Source organism: Coenobita brevimanus, chromosome 63 (assembly GCF_032717465.1).
Source record: "Coenobita brevimanus isolate Jiangsu-jjx chromosome 63, ASM3271746v2, whole genome shotgun sequence".
Taxonomy (NCBI): Eukaryota; Metazoa; Arthropoda; class Malacostraca; order Decapoda; family Coenobitidae; genus Coenobita; species Coenobita brevimanus.
Window position 1 is genome coordinate 20,493,530 of NC_137016.1, and position 20,839 is coordinate 20,514,368.

Sequence of the window (20,839 nt, forward strand, 5' to 3'; positions counted from 1 at the left end):
AAGGAAAGAGTAAAACCATCGTAAGGGGAGAGCATGGGGAAAATGTGAGGGACAGGGAGATGAAGTGAGAAAATGAAGGTAAAAGGGAAGGGGGAATTTAACTGGGTGAAGACATGAAAAGAGTCGAAGTAGTGAAACAATGAAGAGGAAAGAAAGATAAAAGCAATGGTTGAAAGGAAGGAAATGAAATTAGAATGTGAAGAAAACTGTAGGATTAACAAGGGAACAAAGGGCCATGAAAGGACCAATAGGTTGTTGTTTGCTCGCCACTGATTGCCAGAAAGTGGACAAAGAGGTCAGTTAACCCTTCTTGTTGTCGCGTCTTCTCTTTTATTCCAGCTACCGCCAGACATTTTATTCATTTTAAAGTAAGTCGTGAGAGCCTGAGATGGTTAGGGGAGGGTGTGGTAGAACTCTGGGAAAGGAGAAAGGAAAAGATAGAATAGGGTAGGGTACTGGCTGGTCGTAAAGGAAAATTTACTGTACGAGTGTACAAGATAAAAAGGTAAAGTTGGGCTGGAGAGCATCTTTCCCATTAACAGGATTGTTGTAGGTAGAATATTACGCAAGGTATGCACGGGTAACGTTTATAGAGCCATCCCGTAGCACACGAGAATTATTCAGCTAACAGCAAGAGGAGTGCAGTACATGTGTCACACTGTTTGGTGAGAGAATCTGTGTGACAGGTGAAATGGACCTTAATACGTTATCAGGTTCCTCTCAGTGTCCTCGTTCAACTGTTAATGGATGTGTATAGATCAAAGTGAGAGAGAGAGAGAGAGAGAGAGAGAGAGAGAGAGAGAGAGAGAGAGAGAGAGAGAGAGAAAGGGGGGGAGAGGGGTTCGACTGCAAAGATGTCATCCCCAGAAACTAATTATAATAAGTGGTGTTGCTAAGAGGTGTAACAAGTTTGTGTACCGATTCCAATTAAACTGTAATACTGGTGAGACATGTTGCATGCTTCTGAGAGTCCTTTACAATATTACTGCAACAGAGGAGTGGGGTATGTGGGAGAATCAGCGATAATACCTGTCCAACCCATCCCACCCCCATCTACCATTTACCCAACCCCCACCTTCCCTTTTCAGTTCTTTACAGCGCCATTTCATTCATGCTTACTATCTCCACTTTCCATTTCAGTTCTTTCCATCCTCCTCCACCTTCAACTCACACACCTGCTCTCATCACCTCTCTGCTCCATCCATCTCTCCTCCCCTCCTATCCCAATCTTAATTACTTCAATACCACGAAAGTCTTCAGTACTCCGTCTTGTTATTCTAGTATCTTATTGTTGTTATCAGACAATCTTATTCAGCTTAATAAAACATCATAACAATGATGGTATTAATGATGGCTGTATCTAACTCCCTCAGATCTAAAGTCTCTGAGATAAATAAAATTATTTCGAAGCTGGAAAAGTACTCATACACTAAACACAAACGCCACTGTATTGCAAGCGTTAATTTCTCCTCACCCACCCATTCTCCACTACCCTTATACGTCTCACCCAAATCCATCTCTCCCCCCATCCCCTCTTCACTTTCATTGTCATCCCAAAAATACTACATTTAGCCATCTTTTACAGTCATCCCTATCTTAATCGCAACTCCAGACCTTATCCTCATCCTCATAATATACAATCACCTCACAAATCCGCTTCCATCACCATCATCCACAGTCAACCCCTCTTTCACTCCCATTTGAACCTTAATTCCACACCCTATTTCTAATCTTCGGTTCACCTCACAAACCTATTCACTTCTCTCGTATTTTCATCTTTATGTCCTCTCCCCCAATCTGTCTCCATCCACCTCTCTCTTCCACTCCATCTACTCCATCCCCACCTCATAACATCCATCCCTTTCTCATTCACTTTCCTCCCCGTCTTAATACCACGTTCTCAACTTCTTACCCATTCTCATAACTATTCACCTCTCACCCATTCATTATCCACTTCCATCCACGCGTTAAAGCCACATCCCTTCTCCAGTTTTCATCTCCATTCACTTCTCATTCCCACCTCAGTCCACCCTCTCAACCTTTCCCTTATCCACTTCTCACTCTCATTCCTCACCTCACCACATTCATTCCTCTCCCACTCCCATCACCATCTTGATCCCACATCCCTATCCCCTTCACCATCCTTATACCTATGCATCTCTCATCCATCTGTTTTTCACTTCCTTCCCATCTCCACCTCGCCACATGTATCTCTTACCTACTCCTGTTCCCGCCTTTATCATTCTCTCCCCCACCTCCACGTCTCTCCTCTCTTTCAGCATATCCACATCTCACTCATTCCCCACCTCCCCATCTCCATCTCACTTCCACTTCCATCCTCACTCCAATCCCCTCCCCTTCCCTCCTCTCTCCACCTACCCCTCCACACACATCTCCACTCTAATCCCCCCATACCCAATTCTTCCCGTCCCCTCCCCCTTCCCCTCCCCCTGCGCTCCTGTGTCCGTATCCACTTGAATTTTTTCGGAATATCGTGTAGTTCAAAGAAGGAATGTCCACTTTTTCTTCGTTACTATTCTCTCTCTCTCTCTCTCTCTCTCTCTCTCTCTCTCTCTCTCTCTCAGGGTATCAGTGCGGGACTTTGTGCACTAACAAATAGCATGAAGTACTTCTCGTTTCTTGTATTGAAGAATCATAGCATATGAAGGCGGGAAAAATGAAACAAGAAGTGAATGGATGGGAAAAAAAAAAAAAGAAAGAAAGAAAAGAATTAATGAAGAGAGAGAGAGAAAAAAAAAAAGAGATGGAGGAAAGGCAAAATGGATAGCAATGGGGAAAACAACATACAAGTGAGAACACACTAAACGATCAAAACAAGGAAAGATAAAAATGAAAAATGTTACAATAACCCGTAACAAAACACGAAAGGTTCCAGATACGGCAAAGAAGCAACTCCTCCCATTAAAAAAAAAAAAAATCCCGAGAGAGAGAGGGAGAGAAAGAAAGAAAGAAAAAGACCTAGAAACGGCCACACGAATGAGGGGGAGAACTGGTAAAAACAGAGGGGAGAATGGGCCAAGTTTTACATGTCAGAAGGCTCGTTTACATAAAAAGATATATAAAAATAAAAGAAAGAAAAACAACAGCACCACCCAGGACGCCCAATGGGGAGTGCCTGAGTCCCAACACCGGCCAGACAACACCACCAGCACCACGGGGACAACACCGGGTGTTGTTGTGCTGTTACCGCCACAGTTACACAGCGTCAGACACACCACGGTAAAAGAAAGCGCTATGTAGTTTGCGAGCAAAACAACAGGAACCAGAAAACATAACTTATAACAGAAGACAACAAAAATTTATCTTTCACACAATACTGTATTGTATTCCTCCATCAAGGCCGTAGGGGGGCCGAGGCATTTAAAGCAAGGCATTTAAAACAAGGAATACCAGTCACACGTCCCTGAGTTTGAAACCTCCTGGACACATCCGGTTGCGCGGCTGAACCCACTACACAACATGGGTTTGATCTTTGCTGATATGGTTCCTACACAGCGGATTATTGTTTATGGTGTGCTGAAGTACAGTACACGATGTGCTTGTCGTCAGTAAAGAATCAAGACTACGGTGGTTTGGTGGTTACGTACTCACCAGATGATGAGTGCAGACATTTAATGCGGGTGCTTGTAGTACGTCCTTTTATAGCCTGCACATATTATATGCATCATATGGGTTCTGCCCAAGGCATATACAGATTCTGACTTACAAACACACAGCCAACATAACACTTCTAATTTCACATGCACCACTCTTCCTCCAGATCCTTCTTCTTCTTTGTTCTTCGTCAGCATGGAGATGGATTAAAATTCTGGCTATCGCTCTCCCTCCAAAGAGAAGATCCGGTCCTGCAGTGAACTTAATATGGACTGATACAGATATAGATACAATGTATGATTCTTCTTTGGCTAACACACATCAAGTGAGTTTATGGCCGAACTCATATCTGGCAAAAAGCAAGAAAGATCAACAAATGGCATAACACATCCCTTGAAGAAATGCCATCTCACAGCTCCAACTAAAGAAACAACAATGAATGAAAAACCATGACGGAAATCCAAGTAAAGAGGGAAAGGTAACAGCCAACTCTTTATTATTCCTTTAGTATAAAGGAGGGTCCAGTGGGTAGCTGGGATAAAAGCTTAGGTAAGGAAATGGAAATTTTATCTGTACGAGACCTCCCTATATCCCTGGCAACGTTAAGAAAATAATAAATTCACACACACACACACACACACACACACACACACACACACACACACACACACACACACACACACACACACACACACACCAAGCCAGCCAAGTCAACCAAATCAGTAGTGTGGAAATCAAAGTCGTCTACTCCCAGCTTCACCTCCTCAAGTTCCCGGGACTGTCATTCCGAGAAAATAAAGCCTCGCGAGCTCTCCCTCCTACCCCGAAGTTGTGTCCGCCGTAATGGAAGACAAACAGGGCTGGTGTCGGGGTGAAGAATTCGTGGCTGGCTGGCTGCCTTGGCTCACTGAACTGCACTAATGGCTCCATATGTACCAGATTCATTGAGCTCAACCCCGTGTAATCAGACGACATAATTTTTATTTTATTTTTGTTGTCTCCATATGATTTTAGATCACCTCAGGATAGAATTTCAAACTTTAATCACTTTACAAGTATTTAATTTCTTTTCTCCTCAGCGACTCTTCCTATTTAAGTAAGATCATCTGGTAGTAACAAAAATATACCAGAAAATACGTTACCATAATAAAAGCGTTCAATTGTGTATAAGATTATTACGTTATAAAGTCATCACTCAAACAACTACGACACCATGCACTTGGCAACCAAAGCTTTATTCCGTATGAACACCATTACACTCACTTTCCTCTACATGTTTACCATTGTCTTCTGTCATGGCAACTTCGTGTTCAAGTTCCTCTTCCATATCAAAGTTACCTCCATTCACCAAAATATCACACTGGGATTCTCCCCTCTCACAAACCATCACTTAGTGTTCCCTGTTTTTACTATGAGTATAAAATTATATATCTATCGCCATACCTATCCGTTTTTTAAATATATTGGTCTGTCTATCTTTCTGTCTTTCACTAGGATGAGAACCTTGAGCAGCTTCACTGGCTGGTGTGCAGCCATTACCTGCAATTCCATTAGTCGACGATACCGTGCCTACTTCAATGAAATCAGGAAGGCAATGGTTAGGGTGATAAATGGTAGGGTGGTTGGTGCTTGGGATATTCTTGTGGAACAGGTCACAGGTGTGGTGAAGCCATGATCAGGGAACTACATATAGTCATAGAAGCCGTTTGGGACTGACCTCATTCCATCTGATTGGACAGAGGCTTTGGTCATTCCTGTCCACCAGCTTTACTATTCACCATCATCAAATAATACTTCCAGATGTATTCAGTTTTTCTATCAGAATCCTTACCTATCACTCATAAAACATCAGGTGTGAGTGGATGAGTCTCCGTGAATGCTCCATTTTAGGTCACGACTATACTGAGAGCATAAATTTGATGTATTGAAGCGTTGCAAAACATTACTCCTTTATACCGGTTTCTCTTTGATCCTTTATATACTCGTATGCACTGACTAGTCCCCAATGATTTTCACCTGTCAGTTAAAGTTTTGACGAAGGGAAATGATCTCTCCCCCTCCATTCTCTCTCTCTCTCTCTCTCTCTCTCTCTCTCTCTCTCTCTCTCTCTCTCACACACACACACACACACACACACACACACAAAACCACCTCAGTCTATGAACCATCTATTTTCGTGCGTTCAGCAACAGAAGTTTCGTCTATTTCACAAGTGTTTCCCTGCCGTCGCTTCGTGTAGAGCGTGGCGTGGGCAAGGCTGAGCGGAAGGCCGATTAAAGACCCTATACCTGAGAGCCACGTTGGCTGAGAGACACTGGCCCGTACTCTCGTCGGGTAAGGAGGCTCCCTAACACCTCTTCCTTAGCGATTTATTTTCCAAACTACTCATTAATATCCACTAGTTTGCTTCTTAAGTTCTTCCAGTATCGTCATAAACGGCATGGATAACACATGAATAGAATAACGGAGCAGAATCTGAAATAAATTGGTGAGGAAGAGGTGTTAGTAAGCCTCCCAACCGCACCAAAATACCGTCCATTGTGACATCTGACAGAATGTACAATACGACCAGTTCACAGACACTGCGATAGTTGACTGACTTTATAACTGAGAGACATTACGATAACTGGCAGACTATGATGACTGACAGACTTTACAATAACTGAGACATTACGATAGTTGAGAAACTATACGACAGGTGAAGCTTTACGACAGTCGGCATTGCAGTACCTGGGAGAATTTACGATAGTTGACAGACTTTCTGACTGCTGAGACATTACGATACTTGACTCACTGCGGTAAGTGACAGACTTTTCCGATAGATGAGAGACATTATGATTGCTGAATGAATCTACGATAGGTGAGAATTACGACAGCTGAGACATGACGATAACTAAGACATTACGACACCTGAGACATTACGATAGCGGAGTCAATACGATAACTGAGACATTATGATAGCTGAGACATTACGATAGCTGAGACATTACGACAGCTGAGAATTTCGATAGCTGAGACATTACGATAGCTGTGGCATTACGATACCGTAGCTAAAAGACTTGCAATAGGTGGAAGATCGTGGTACCTGAGACACTGTGATAGCTGTGTAATTTTACGATAACTGAAAGTATTTGTGGCTCCTAAGACAACGATAGCTAGTATTGCGATAGCTGAGGCCGTGCGAAAGCTGAGACATTGCATTATCCGAGAGTTTATATCTGGAAGAATACGATAGCGGAAAGACTGGACGATAGCAGAGACATTTACGATAACCAGAAGATTTTGCCATTCCTGAGACATTACGATAGTTGAATTAACGATACTTGCGCACCTTTATGAGAGCTGACGGAAATTACTGACAGGCGAGAGATATTACACCTGAGTGGCTGTCAACGCGAGATGTAGGGCCTCAAGGCTGGTGTGTGTGTGTGTGTGTGTGTGTGTGTGTGTGTGTGTGTGTGTGTGTGTGTGTGTGTGTGTGTGTGTGTGTGTGTGTGTGTGTGTGACTTAATTATCATACGAAAGAGGTGGGAGAAGGATATTTAGGTGAAAAAATTGGGTAGATGAGTATATAATAACTGAGGACAGATGACCGGCCTGCGTCCCTGGTGGCATCACGTGATCAAATAACCTCTGTTCACGCGCTGGGGATCCGACCAACACCTCACCTTCACACCTACTCTGGCCTCAAACCTCACATGTCATTATGCTCCTTACCTCATTTCCCTTCCCTCTCTTCTCCTCCCTCCTCCTCACTTCATCTCTCTCTCTCTCTCTCTCTCTCTCTCTCTCTCTCTCTCTCTCTCTCTCTCTCTCTCTCTCTCTCTCTATTTCTCTCTCTCTTATGGATTTTGTCATTACAGATAGATTTATAGTAGATCCTGTGTACATTCCTAATCATCTTTACACTTTAATTCGGCCATGTGGGATAAGCTAATAGCACGGACAAAAGCAAATTGGGAAGTTACAGAAAACTATCATAAAAAGAGTTATATAATAAAAACATACATACTTTCCACATTTAAAAAATAAATAAATATCGAAGCACATATACCAGGAAGCATTGAAAAAATGAAAAAAAAAAAAAAAAACACCGAAAGAAACATTGATATGACTTCACAGTATCTACTCCGAATAAAAGGAAAAGGTAGGAAATATCCCCACAGTACGGTAGAAGATGGTAAAAACAGACATAATTGAAAACACAATTTATAATAAACCGAGATGGAAAGTAAAATCAGATAAATTGTTGATGGGGAGGAATTTAAGAATTTTTGGGGAGAGAAAATGCTATTGAAATAAATGAAGAACTTTTACAATGAAATAAAATATGAAAAAAATAAAAAAGATAAAACTATAAATCAGTACGAAAACAGGGAGAGAAAGATACAAAATGAGAGGAAATAAAAATTGGAAAAATATAAGAATAACTTACGTGCTAAAGGTAAGAATAAATATTTAAGAAAATATACAAACAAATCCCATTCACAGTACCGTAGACCAATCAGAGAGGTGACACGCCAAGAAGTAATATCCCTCGACCGAGACAGGTCAACCCGGAGATTCCTAAAACAGTGCGTGGGTGATGGGCTGGACGGCGCTTTACTCTCCCTTACTCCTGTGTCGAGGAGGAGGAGGGGGGGGGGACCTACATCTAAGGAGAAACAGGGAGGGAAAGACGGGCTGACAAAAAAGAAGCTGGGAGAGAAAAGGAGTGGTAAAGCTCGGAGAGAGAGAGAGAGAGAGAGAGAGAGAGAGGAAGGGGGGGTGGAAGATGGGCCATAAATGGGAGTGATAGAGGGAGGGAGAGACGCGGGAGGGAAAGAGTAAGGGAAAGGAGGAAAGAATGAAGGAAGAAGATGAAAGTAAGGACAGAGACAAGGGTGAACACTTTCATCATGGGGAGGAGGAAGGAAAGAAGAAGAGACTTCATTCAGAGAGGAAAAAGGGGAACAAATGGGAGTATCCGAGGGAGAGGAGAGGGAAAATGAGCATGAGACTAGGAGGAAGGAAGACTGAGAGGGAGAGAAGAGTGAAACCAATGAAGAGAAAGAGGGCAAGAATGAAGAACAAAGATTTGGAAGGGGTATAAAAGAAAAGAGAAAGTGTAGGAAGGAACAGAGAAAGGAGAAAGAGAAAGCATTACCAAAAAGACTGAAGCCAGAAGGATGACAGGTAAACAGGAGTGAAAGGGGTGAGAAAGATAGGATGAAGAAATGTACAATTATGAAAAAAGATAAAATGGCTGATGGAAATGAAAAAAAAAAAAATGAAAGAAGAATTGAGGGAGGAAAACGTAAGGTAATGAAAATGCCTTCTTGCTTTAATATCCTTACTTTCAACTTGTATATTAAATATCATAGTGACAGTCTTCTCTATAACAAGCAGCCTCGAAAGGACCATTAGGTCTGTTGCTGATTGCTTTCCTTTGTACCTTTGTACTAACAGCAATGGCAAAGATAATATGAGGGACCAGTAAATTTCAACACAAAATGAGAGAGAAGGAAAGAGGAAGAGAAGTAAACAGAAAGACGATAAAAAAGAGCGGCAAAGAGACTAAAAGAGAGAAAAGAAAACAGCACGGGAACGAAAGGCTAGAAGAAAGAGAAGGAAATAAAAAGCTAAATCAAGAAAAAAAAAGACAATAAGGCTGATAACACAAAATGAAATGATATAAAAGGCAAGCTCAAAGAAAGTGAACAGCAAGAAATTAAAAACACAAAAAAAAAGACTGAAAAAGAGAAAGAAAAATAGGCTGCAAGCAGACGGAAAAGTGGAAGGTGAGGGTAAATACCTTGAGAGAGAGGACAAAGAGGACGAGGGAGGCATAATGGACGAGAGAGAGAGAGAGAGACAGACAGACAGACAGACAGACAGAGAGTATGAAGGACTATTCCCAAGTAATGCTTACGAGTACAGTATTAAAAATATACCCGTTATATTAATGCTGAATTATTGCCACAGTCCAAACCTCGTCCTTCACCTCATCAAACAGCTGCACATCTCACATGATTTCAGCAAATTGATTCACACAGCCAATATGCACCACAGGGTATTAAAGGACTTACTGAAGGATGTATCTAACCCCTTCAGGTCAAGGAATCTATCCCAAGCCGAATAAAATATCATGTGGGCTGCTGGACTGAAATAAACTAAGGTCCCCGGGGTGAGGGATTACACTGAGCAGGACTGGGAGTGTGGGCTGGGACCTGAGGGTGAAAATCAGGTCATGGCAAGGTAGGCAGGGAAAGGGGGTGGCTCGCCAAAGGTAGGTTGAAGAAACACAGGTGCGAAAGGTCATAGAAAAATAAATAAATATAAATAAATAAATAAATAAATAAAGAGGTAAATAAAAAAATGAAATAAAATAAAAATAAAAATGTATGTTAAAAATAAATAGTAATACAGTAATAAATAAATCAAGAAGATGGTTTTACTAAGGGCCATGTAGAGTAGGAGTAAGGCAAAAAGTAGTGATGCGGTCGGGTCAGTAGGACAATTATAGACTAATGAAAAGTAATAAAGAACAAATAAGACGTTAATGATCCAAGTTATGGGGTGATGATGATGATGAGCCAGAGAGATGAGGGGGTAAAGAGGGGGTTAACAAAGGTGCGATAAACACATTAACCCCTTCACTACCAAAACGCATATTTGTACTTAATTCCTGCCGCTGACTGATTTACGTGAAGCCTCAGGGACCACTTGTACTGATGAAGCCAGGGCTACACCATACATTGCCCTAGGCCTCTTGTACACTGAGGAGGCCAGGGCTACAACATACACTGCCCTAGGCCTCTTGTACACTGAGGAGGCCAGGGTTACACCATACACTGCCCTAGGCTTCTTGTACAGTAAACTGGGGAGGCCAGGGCTACACCATACACTGCCCCAGGCCTCTTGTACACTGAGAAGGCCAGGGCTACACCATACACTGCCCCAGGCCTCTTGTACACTGAGGAGGCCAGGGCTACACCATACACTGTCCTAGGCCTCTTGTACACTGAGGAGGCCAGGGTTACACCATACACTTCCCTAGGCCTCTTGTACACTGAAGGAAGTTATTAAGAGGAAAGGAGAAACAGGAGAAAAGAGAACAGGAATAGACAGATGAGGAAAGGGAAAGGGAAAACGGGAGAAATGTGTCGGTTTGTGTGGATCCCTCAACTAGTCACTAATATATCACCTTATTGGAACCCTACAGCTGATCACTAATTTATATATCAGCTTAGACGTGACTGCACTGTTCCAAGCAAGGTTATCAAGATATAACGTTCCTCCTGGTCGAAGTCACTTCCGGCTGACACTCTCCACCAAATTCTTCTCACACACTGGAGGTGGTGGGAAATAGGTGTAGATCCTGTTGAAGGAATGGTAGAGGTAGCGTGTACAGGTGAACTAAAACCTGAGCAGATTTATCTCTCTTTATTGGCCACAGAAAGAAACAACTGCGACACAGAGAGAGCCCAGAGTATATACGTCCCTCTCGCTTGAATGATAAGTGCGTTCTCCCTAGCTGGCCGGCCTCCCCACTGGGAGTGGCGCTGAGGTCAGCTAAATCAGAGGTGCCAAACCCCACAGACAACTGGGATTATACATGAATAGAAGCATCACATCTTTACCATGCACATTATACACCTCTATAAAGTTGTCTATAAAGTTGTATTGATTACGTTAAAGTATACCAACAGGGTAAATATTTCCCCCAAAACTTTAATTAAACATATTTACAATTCATATTTCTCTATCGCCTTTCCCTCGTTGTTTATGATAGAATATGCTGGGCTCTGCAAATCTAGTGCTCATCTCATTCCCACACCACACTACACTAAAGTGGTATTTGGATTCTTATCTCAACGCTACAACACATTTTCTCTAAATATGAATAATATGATGTGTATAGTAGCGAGAGACATGCTCCAGTGTGGAAAAAAATGTCAGACACTAAAACAAAAACAGGTGAAACAAAGGATAGATAGACAGACTGATAGTTGGCTAGCTATAGGGGAGGAGACAGAAACACCTGAATGAGAGACACATATAAAAGGGAAGAGGTGTCGGGGAGGGAGAAGGAAGGAAGAAGAAAGTAAAGACGAGAAAAAAAAATGATGGAAAGACTACGATAACAAGCGTGAGGGGAAGAGAAAGGGAAGGAGAGAGAGAGGAATAGAATGCGGATGAGAGGGAGAGAATAGGTAGGAAAAAAGCTAACAAAGAAAGTAGGGAGGGAGGCAACTCTGGAAGGAAAGAGAAAAGGAGATACTGAAATAAAGGCGGAGAAAGAGAAGAAATGGATATAGAAAGGGAGGGAAAGAATGAGTACGGAATGAACAACGATGAAGGAAAGGGCGGAGAAAGGGGAGATATGAAGGATGAGAGAGGGATGGAAATGAGATGGAAAAAGAGAATGACGGAATGAAAGAGGCTGGAAAGAAGAGGGGAGGAATGGATGCAGGGGAATGGGGAGAGAGGGAGGGAGAGACTGAGAGAGGTAGGAAAGGGATGGAGAGAGAAAGTGAGAGAGAAACGGAGGAGAGAGAGGAGGTAAATTCTTTTCGTAATGCTCAATGGAAAGGACATCTGTTCTGTGCATGTCAGCCAGCACGTCACATGGAGAGACGGGGAGAGGGAGAAGCGGCAATAGGAGAAGGAAAGAGAAAACAGGTGAATGAGGAGGGGGAGGAGGAGGAGGAGGAGGAGGAAAAGGAAGGTGAAGCAAGAGGAAAGGGAGTCGAAGAGAGAGAGAGGAGGAGGAGGAGGAGGAGGAGGAGGAGAAGAAGGAGGAAGAGAGAGAGAGAGAGAGAGAGAGAGAGAGAATGTACATGTCTACATGCGTATACATCTATATACATAAATGTAAACAATAAATAAACAAATAAATATGAATTAAAGAGAGAGGTACTAAATAGGGAATGAATGGAACTAGAAAAAAAAAAACATAAACATCAACACCTTCACTAATATAACCTGCTAATCGAATAATCTTTCTCAGGTGCAATAATTTTCAATTACGTTTTCATTTAAAGCGAAAAATAAAAAACGAACTTCAGATAATTCACGCAGCTTCCTCAGTCCACAGAATCATAATAATTTTACTCTATTATAATTAGCTTATGTTGGCATCACAGCGAGCACAATGGAAAGATATGACCGCCTCTCTTACAACATAGTTATATAGTATTTTCGTGCTGGAAAAAAAAAAATTGCGTAAATACTCGCATATTATCATTTCCGGCATCGATATGAAAATATGTCTGTCGTTCACAATGACAATGGCCTTCCCATAATGTTGTGTGTATAAAAAGAGAAAAATTATCCAAATTACATAAACAGCTTATCCTAGACTATGTAACAAGGACAGGCTTACTGCAACACATACTGTACAATACTACAGGTTTACTGTGTATATATATATATATATATATATATATATTGTATTCCAGGTAACGCCGGACGATATTTAAACTGAGTCACAGGAACCAACCACTTTTGTACAGAATAACCTAATTATCTTAAAGCCTTCATTCGGTGAACATCTTCACACGATTTCATTCAGTTTAAGGGAGATTTTTTTGGAGCTGGAGGGGTTCATTGTAGACTGTATTAGCTGCTTCACTTGTACAAGCCTCCTGCAAGCTGAGTGAAGTGGACAGTTGGCAGCGTGATTACAGTATAGTGCATCAGACGAGAGAAAGAATTATTGGTTTATCCCGGAACGAAGTAACTAGGATGGCATAGTATTTTACCGCCAAAAATATAATATTGCATTACTTTTATATTGCTTAATTAAATAAATACTCGCATATATAACGCTGAAATGATGCTACAGCAAGAGGTTCATTGCTAAATGTGTCTCATAAGTTAATGTGGATATAAAACATGGGAACTGGTATGCACTGAATGATTTATGTGTTTCGTTCCTCTAAAATGTATGGAAAAGGAAACACATATGCCGTTATTACCCACTAAACCACCAGGCGCCAAATTTTGGTTATATGGTTACCACCCAACGTAGTAATGGTTTCTTGGTGTACAGGAAACCATATGGCTTATCACTCAGTGTAGAGTCACCCACAGGCAAAGTAAGAGGAAAGAATGAAGGAAGAAAGAGAGAAGAGAGAGTGTAAACTTACTCGTAGGAAGAAGGACGATGAAAGAATGAAGGAAAGAGAGACAGAAGAGGAAGGAAGGAAAGAAGGATGGAGGAGAGGAGAGGGTAGACACCCGAGAGCAGCACTACAACGAGTGAGTGGATAGCGAGCGCCTTCCTTGAAAACTTTAAATAACAGATGGTATGTTTGAAACGACCCACTAACCACTGAATGATGCAACAAACCATGAACTTCATAAGTTGGTACTTACACAGGTAGACCAGGTACTGCACAATTAATTACCTAAAACAATGGAAACATTATTATGCAACACTGCATTGTTTACATCATGGGAATCATGCAAGTTATACTAATATGTATGAATCATACAATAACAGAAATTTGCTTCTTCTTTTCTTATGCAATTTCCATACGTCCCAAGACTACCTGAATATATAGACTTAACCCTTGCCAACAAAGATAATCTTGGCCATCCATAACAGAAATCTTGGGGTGGTTACGAGCGAGGGCGAAGCCCTCTCCAGTCCCTCGTCAAGTAGTGGCATTTTCGCACATATGAGCGGCCCAACCCGGCCCGGCCCAACCCGGCCTGGCCAGACCCGGCCAGACCGTAACGCTTTTGGGAAGCTTATATTTCAGCAGCCACTGGGTCGACCATTGCGTGGTTTGCACTATATGATAGCCCCGTTTTATAAAATTTGTTTTGGCAAGTTTCATCACACCCAGGCTGTGCACGTGGCACGTGACACTCGCCAAGTGGAGCATGTCGCAACTCTTCACAAGAGGGCCACAGGGCAGACAGTTTGTCATAAGGGCATGAAACTTGGTAGGTAGATAGCCATCAATATACTCCAGGCATCCTCGGGGTGTAAGGCGACATTTCAATGCTTTCGGATTTAAATGGTCATGCTCGTACCTCGCCGACAAAGGCGTTTTATTGGTAAAAATTACTGTGGTAGAGAGGTTGGTTATGATCACGCGTTGTATCACTCACATGGTACTGTACAGGTCCCGCCACTGCCATTGTCTGAAGTTTGAGTCGTGTACTCTCATGGATGAATATATGTCGAATGAATAAGGAACGGTTTTAAGAGTTTGTGTAATATTAGCTGATAAGATGTAAATAATAACAACTCTCATACATGAAAGAGGTGCGGGTGGGTGATGTGAGAACAGTGTCAATCAAGGGAGGGTGTTCAGACAGCACACCAACGCCTCACTGCCGGAACTTTCACCTTGACCGTTCACTGATCTGCACCAGAAGCGTATCACGTCCTGCCAGACCCATGACCAACCTATGCGTCAATTTGGTCCAGAACGAATCATGCATCCATAAGATAACGTGACACCAAAATATCCGACCCTGACCCATGACCTTAAACCTTGGATTGATCTGCAGCAAATCATGTCACTTCTTCCCCAGACCCACACACAACGTATGCGTCAGTTGTGATCCAAATCATTTCAAACATTCATATTTTAATACTAGATACATTTGTATTTGTAGATACATACACAGAAACTGAATCGGTCACAAAAACAACGTCCTCAGCATCGCTAATTTATGTGAGTCATCTGATCACTCCAGAAAAAAAAAAAAAAAAGTTTCACTTCCTTTCAGTTACATCAAATAACTGGATATGAAAGTTTTCAGTTCTAATTTCTGCTCGAAGCACATGGACATAATAGCAAAATCTGCATAAGAATAAACTGCATGGGGGATAATTTATATACATACATTATGGTGAATAGGCTACCCGACATCAAGGGTAGCTAATTTAAAATAATCGTTATAACTTTCTCAGAACTCTGCAATCTGTCTAAATGACCAGTGAGGTGGCTATCTCGAGTTTGCATTAACCAACTGAAATACTGTATACGTTGCCACCACCATTTTAACTCAAATCGCACAACTCCAGGAAGCCAGATGCAAAATATTGGCAGAATGAAGAGAAATGTTTACATTGTTATGGCGGATTCACAGAGAAATCCCAGAACCTTGCTTAATAAAAATGTTCATTTTAACAAGTTAAGCTTAACTCCTTGATGCAGAGGACGTATTTTTTTTTTTAATCTTGCTACCATCAAACAGTTATATACAGTCTGGGGAAGACTTTTCATTACTGAAAAATTTAAGAGAAAAATATCTAACCACTTTACTGCTAGAGGTTACACGAAAGTGAAACTTATCATATGAACCTAGCAAGAAAAAATATATCACTCGACTGTAGAGATTAGGGGAAAAAAAAAAAAATTCCTCGTGCAGAATTACACAAACGTTAATTGCATTAGAGTTACTGTTTGTTTCCTGCCACTGTGGATTACATTACTACATTCAGACAAAAGACCATCAGTCATCACCGCCACCGTCGCCATCACCACCACAAATACCATCACCACCATGCTCTTCATCCAGTTCCTTCCATCATGTGTGGTTAGAGTTGGGTCCAGAAACAGGAAAACAAAAAACACAAACCAGGACTATCATTCGGTCTGACGTGCCTGACGATAATGGGTCAGCACCTCCATTAACTCAGCATTCAAGTCTTTCACATCCTCTGTAGTAGAGTGATTTTATGTATACACACACTGCTATCTATCTTTTTATTTTACTATCTCTCTAGCCTGTCTATTAACTCGCCATTCACGTTTTCAACATCCCTGGTCGTGGTGCTGTATACATCTATCTGTCTATCTACTTATCTAACTTTCTTCCATTAACTCATTATCCTTGGTCGTGGTGATATGTATACACGAACATTTATCTATCTGTCTGTCTACCTATCTATCTATCTGTCTGTCTATATACTGCCGTCACTAGAGGTTTTCCTTAGGTCAGGAGAGCCCCGCTGTAGTGCCGGCATTACAAACAGCGTCCACATTAGCCTCGTCAGCACGATGACGTACTGGTTTTATCATTTTGTTCTTACTGCCGCCAGGTTAACCCGTCCAGCCCGAGGATATCATCTGACATGTTATTCTTGCTGCTGACACACGATTTTATTAGTACTGAGTGACATCATTGTAGTGAAGGGGTTAATGAAGGCTGTAACTAACTCATCCACTTCCCAAATTCTTCATTTAGTTATATAAAACCATCTGAAGATAGCAAGATACAGCAAACGGTACCGTTGTCAATTTCCAAGAATTTAAAAAATATATAAATTCATCTTAGGAGAAACTCTGAATATAACATAAAATTATTATAAAATAACTGACAAAATCCTCTAATTAAAAAAATCAATCACAGTTACCCTACAGCTAGGTTACGTTACTTTAGGCGCTTCACCTGTTTCCACCAGCCATTTCATCCACCAACAACACCACAAGTGAAACAGGTAATTAGTGTTTGTGTCACCTCAGAATGGCTCTGTGGGAACATCACCCACCACCATTCTCTCTCTCTCTCTCTCTCTGTGCAAATATTGTCGCACACACACACACACACACACACACACACACACACACACAATTATGAAACGTAAGATCAAAATGAGTGCTGGGGAAGGCAGGTTCACACACACACACACACACACACACACACACACACAATTATGAAACGTAGAACCAGAATGAGTGCTGGGGAAGGCAGTTTGACACACACACACACACACACACACACACACAATTATGAAACGTAAAACCAGAATGAGTGCTGGGAACACACACACACACACACACACACAGAGGAGAATGAGGTCGGTCGATGTTTATAGGTGCTGACTGCAGGATTGTGCGTCATAAAGGCAAAGTTCAACTAGGATAAAGGTTGGCTTTACACTCACTCACCTCTCATGGTGGAAACAACTTTTTTTTTTTTTTTATCTGACACTAATGATTTTCAGGTGAGTCTTGGGAATCTCGGACAGGTAAGTCCCTGTCTGCAATGATGTATTTTTGTATTATTACCCAAGCTGCGGCAACACCACCTTACTTAACTGGCAACGAAATCTAATAAAAGAGGGGTTAATTAAGGAAATGTTTAACACTTTCAGTTCGAACTGTGTCTTGTAGGTTGAATAAAATCGTTTTGAGATAGCAAGAATAAATGAAAAATAAGACACCAGCGTAGTGAAGGGTTAATATACACGCTTTCTATGTGTCCGATTCTGAGCATAGGCTTCCCAGCCCTTTTCCTGAGGCCCAGTAGTTCTCCTACGTACCACACACTTATACATTTCACCAATTCGGCGCCAACACCTACCGTCCATATTGAATAAACGGTAGGGCTGTCTCATACAGGACTGGCGTAGTGGTATTACAGGGGGTGTTTTTAGGAAATGTCGCTGGGTCGTACGGTAATCCATCAAAGTCTGCTTGAATGAAATTCAAATCCTTAAACCATTCCTTGCCGCAGCCAGGATTCGGACCTGGGTCCATTAGGACTGCAGTCCACCTCTGTACTGACTCAGCAACATAAATAAAGATACAGGTAGGCATAACAAACACAGCTTCTGTCAATAATCCGCCTAGAAGCTTTGCCAAACCCTAATCCGTTCATCTTAAATGAACTAATAACTGACGCCTAAAACTATTATTAACAGCAACTTTACTTATATTCCACAGACTTAAACACTGACCTAACATGACCTCATAGGAAAACGATAAACCCAAGTTATCGTCACGCTTTCATTAACGTCTTCAGTAAGGTAATGTCTTTTATGCTTTATTTGTCCTGTTACTTAACGACTTTAGCAAGGATTGGACAGATATTTAGAACTGAAGGGGTTATCAACAGCCTTCATTAACCCCTTCACTATAAGGGGGCGCTAAATTGAAATAAAATTGCCAGTTGTCAGCAAGAATTAAACGAACAAGGCGTCCAGTGGGTGAAGAGGCTAAGGTGTTATGGGAAAAATGATTCGCTGCGGCAGAGAGGGTAGTAAACACCCTAAACTGACGAAATGACGCTAAAAAGTGTCCTCACCTGTCGAAGTGGTATAAAAAAGCCCCGTAAACTGATAAGAAATGCTACAAAACCACTTATATGCTGACAAGAGGTGCTAGACAACTTCCTACCGGCTAGAAAGAAGTCCCAAATAAAACCTCAACCTGACAATAGATGCAAGAAAGCGTCTTAAACTGGTGTGAGATGTTACAAAGGTTCATAAGCTAGTGGGAGATGTTAGAAAGCCTTCTATGCTGGTGGGGGATGCTAGAAAGCCTCCTAAGCCGGAGGAACATATTAGAAAGCCTCCTAAGCTGGTGATTGATGTTAGGCCTCCTCCGCTGGTGGGAGATGTTAGAAAGCCTCCTAAGGTGGTGAGAAGTGTTACAAAGCCTCCTAAACTGGTGATAGGTGCTACACAGCCTCCACTGTGACAAGAAGTGCTATAGTTTCATTGGATGACAGGAGATATTTGAAAGCGTACAAAGCTGACTCGTATCCAGTAACCTATATCCCACCGCTGTCATAAACTCCGACGGCTTGGTGTGTGGCCAAACCATAAGTCCAGTATTCCTAATGCCTTTGTATAACATAATGAATACAGCCATAATCGGCCTCTTTCTTTACTTATCTATTTATTTGTATTATGCTCTGTAACTCTACTGTTAATATTTCTGTTTACCTATCCATCTATATCTGTATGCCTGCTTGCCTTTCTTTCTTTCCTTGTCTCTCCCTTTGCTAGTATTTTTCTTTTAACTATAGCTGTCTGTCTTTGTCCTTAATTCTCTGTCTATCCGTCTATCAGCCTGCCTAACTGTCTGCCTGTCTGTCTGTCTACCTTCCTGTCTGTCTATCAATCTGTCTGCCTGTCTGTCTGTCTGTCTCTATCTGTTGATCTGTCAGCCTGGCCATTGGTCTTTTCATCAGCTAATCTTCATGTCGCACACATTCATCATCATCATCATCATCTGGACCTCCTTTCCCACCCTAGGGCAGGGTGATGAGTAGCAATCTCCAGACAGCCCAAATTTGCCCAATCCAATGGGCCACGCTTCCATTCCCTCATCATTCAAGTCCCCGGAATCCTGGCTCTATCGGATACGCCAAGAAACATTCACCACGTTCTGTAGCTTCACATAAACGTATCCGATTGAGTCAATCCGGACGCTGCCACGTTTAAAAGGGGTGCCAAAATCCCTGATCATGCACTTCTCCTCACAACATTCATCCAGCCAGCTCGATCTCTTGTCAGCTCCCTAGCCTCACCGACTTTCAAACCTGTCTTCCTCACACACTCATCCGCCATATCTCTCCAGCCTCTCCTTGGACTACCTCGCCTCCTCTTTCCTTCAAATTCTCTCAAATGTACCTTTTTCACCACTCTATTGTTATCCATTCTCTCCACATGACCATACCATCTCAGTACACTGTCTTCGATTCTGGTGTCCACGGGTCCTCACTCCACGTCTTTCACGAATCACATTATTTCGTATCCTATCAATCCTCTGTACTCCACATACATTCCTCAAGAGTCCCATCTCCACTGCTCTTACTCTTGACTTTTCATTTTCATGCCACACCATAGTCTCACATCCATATGTTAAAGCTGGCACTAACACTCCCTCATGTAAGCCACATGCAGCTGCAACACTCAAGCCTCTGTTTCTTTTCAAGGCCTTCATTGCACCAGCTACTTTTCTTCCTTGTCACTCTACTTTCAACTTCTTTTGCACATTTTCCTCTCTTTTCTATCACTGTTCCAAAGAAATTGACATCTCTCACCACTTCCAGTCTCTCTCCATTCACTGTAACATCACACTGGGAATCGCCTTCTTTCTCAGTATATACCTGTAATCTAACGTTCGTTTCAACTGAGTTGTATTCCTTTCGTTTATAAAGCCTGCTTTTACTATATTCTTGCTACCGCTGCACCATTGCACACAGCTTAACCTTTTGTGCTCAGAGGATTACACACGGTCTTCATTAACCTTCTAAGCACGGCGATTTTCCCTATATTCTTGTTACCGCCTCAACATTTTACTCAGCTCATGACACACCTCTACTGCTGAAGGATAAGAAACCGTCGCTATGAACCCTTGAGAACCATAACGTCTTCTTTTCTTATTCCTGCTACAATATTACTAATATATCCAGCGTATAGAAGACTTCTGTCAAACGGGATAAATGGAAGTGGATCAACGAGGAATTAATGCATGAACAA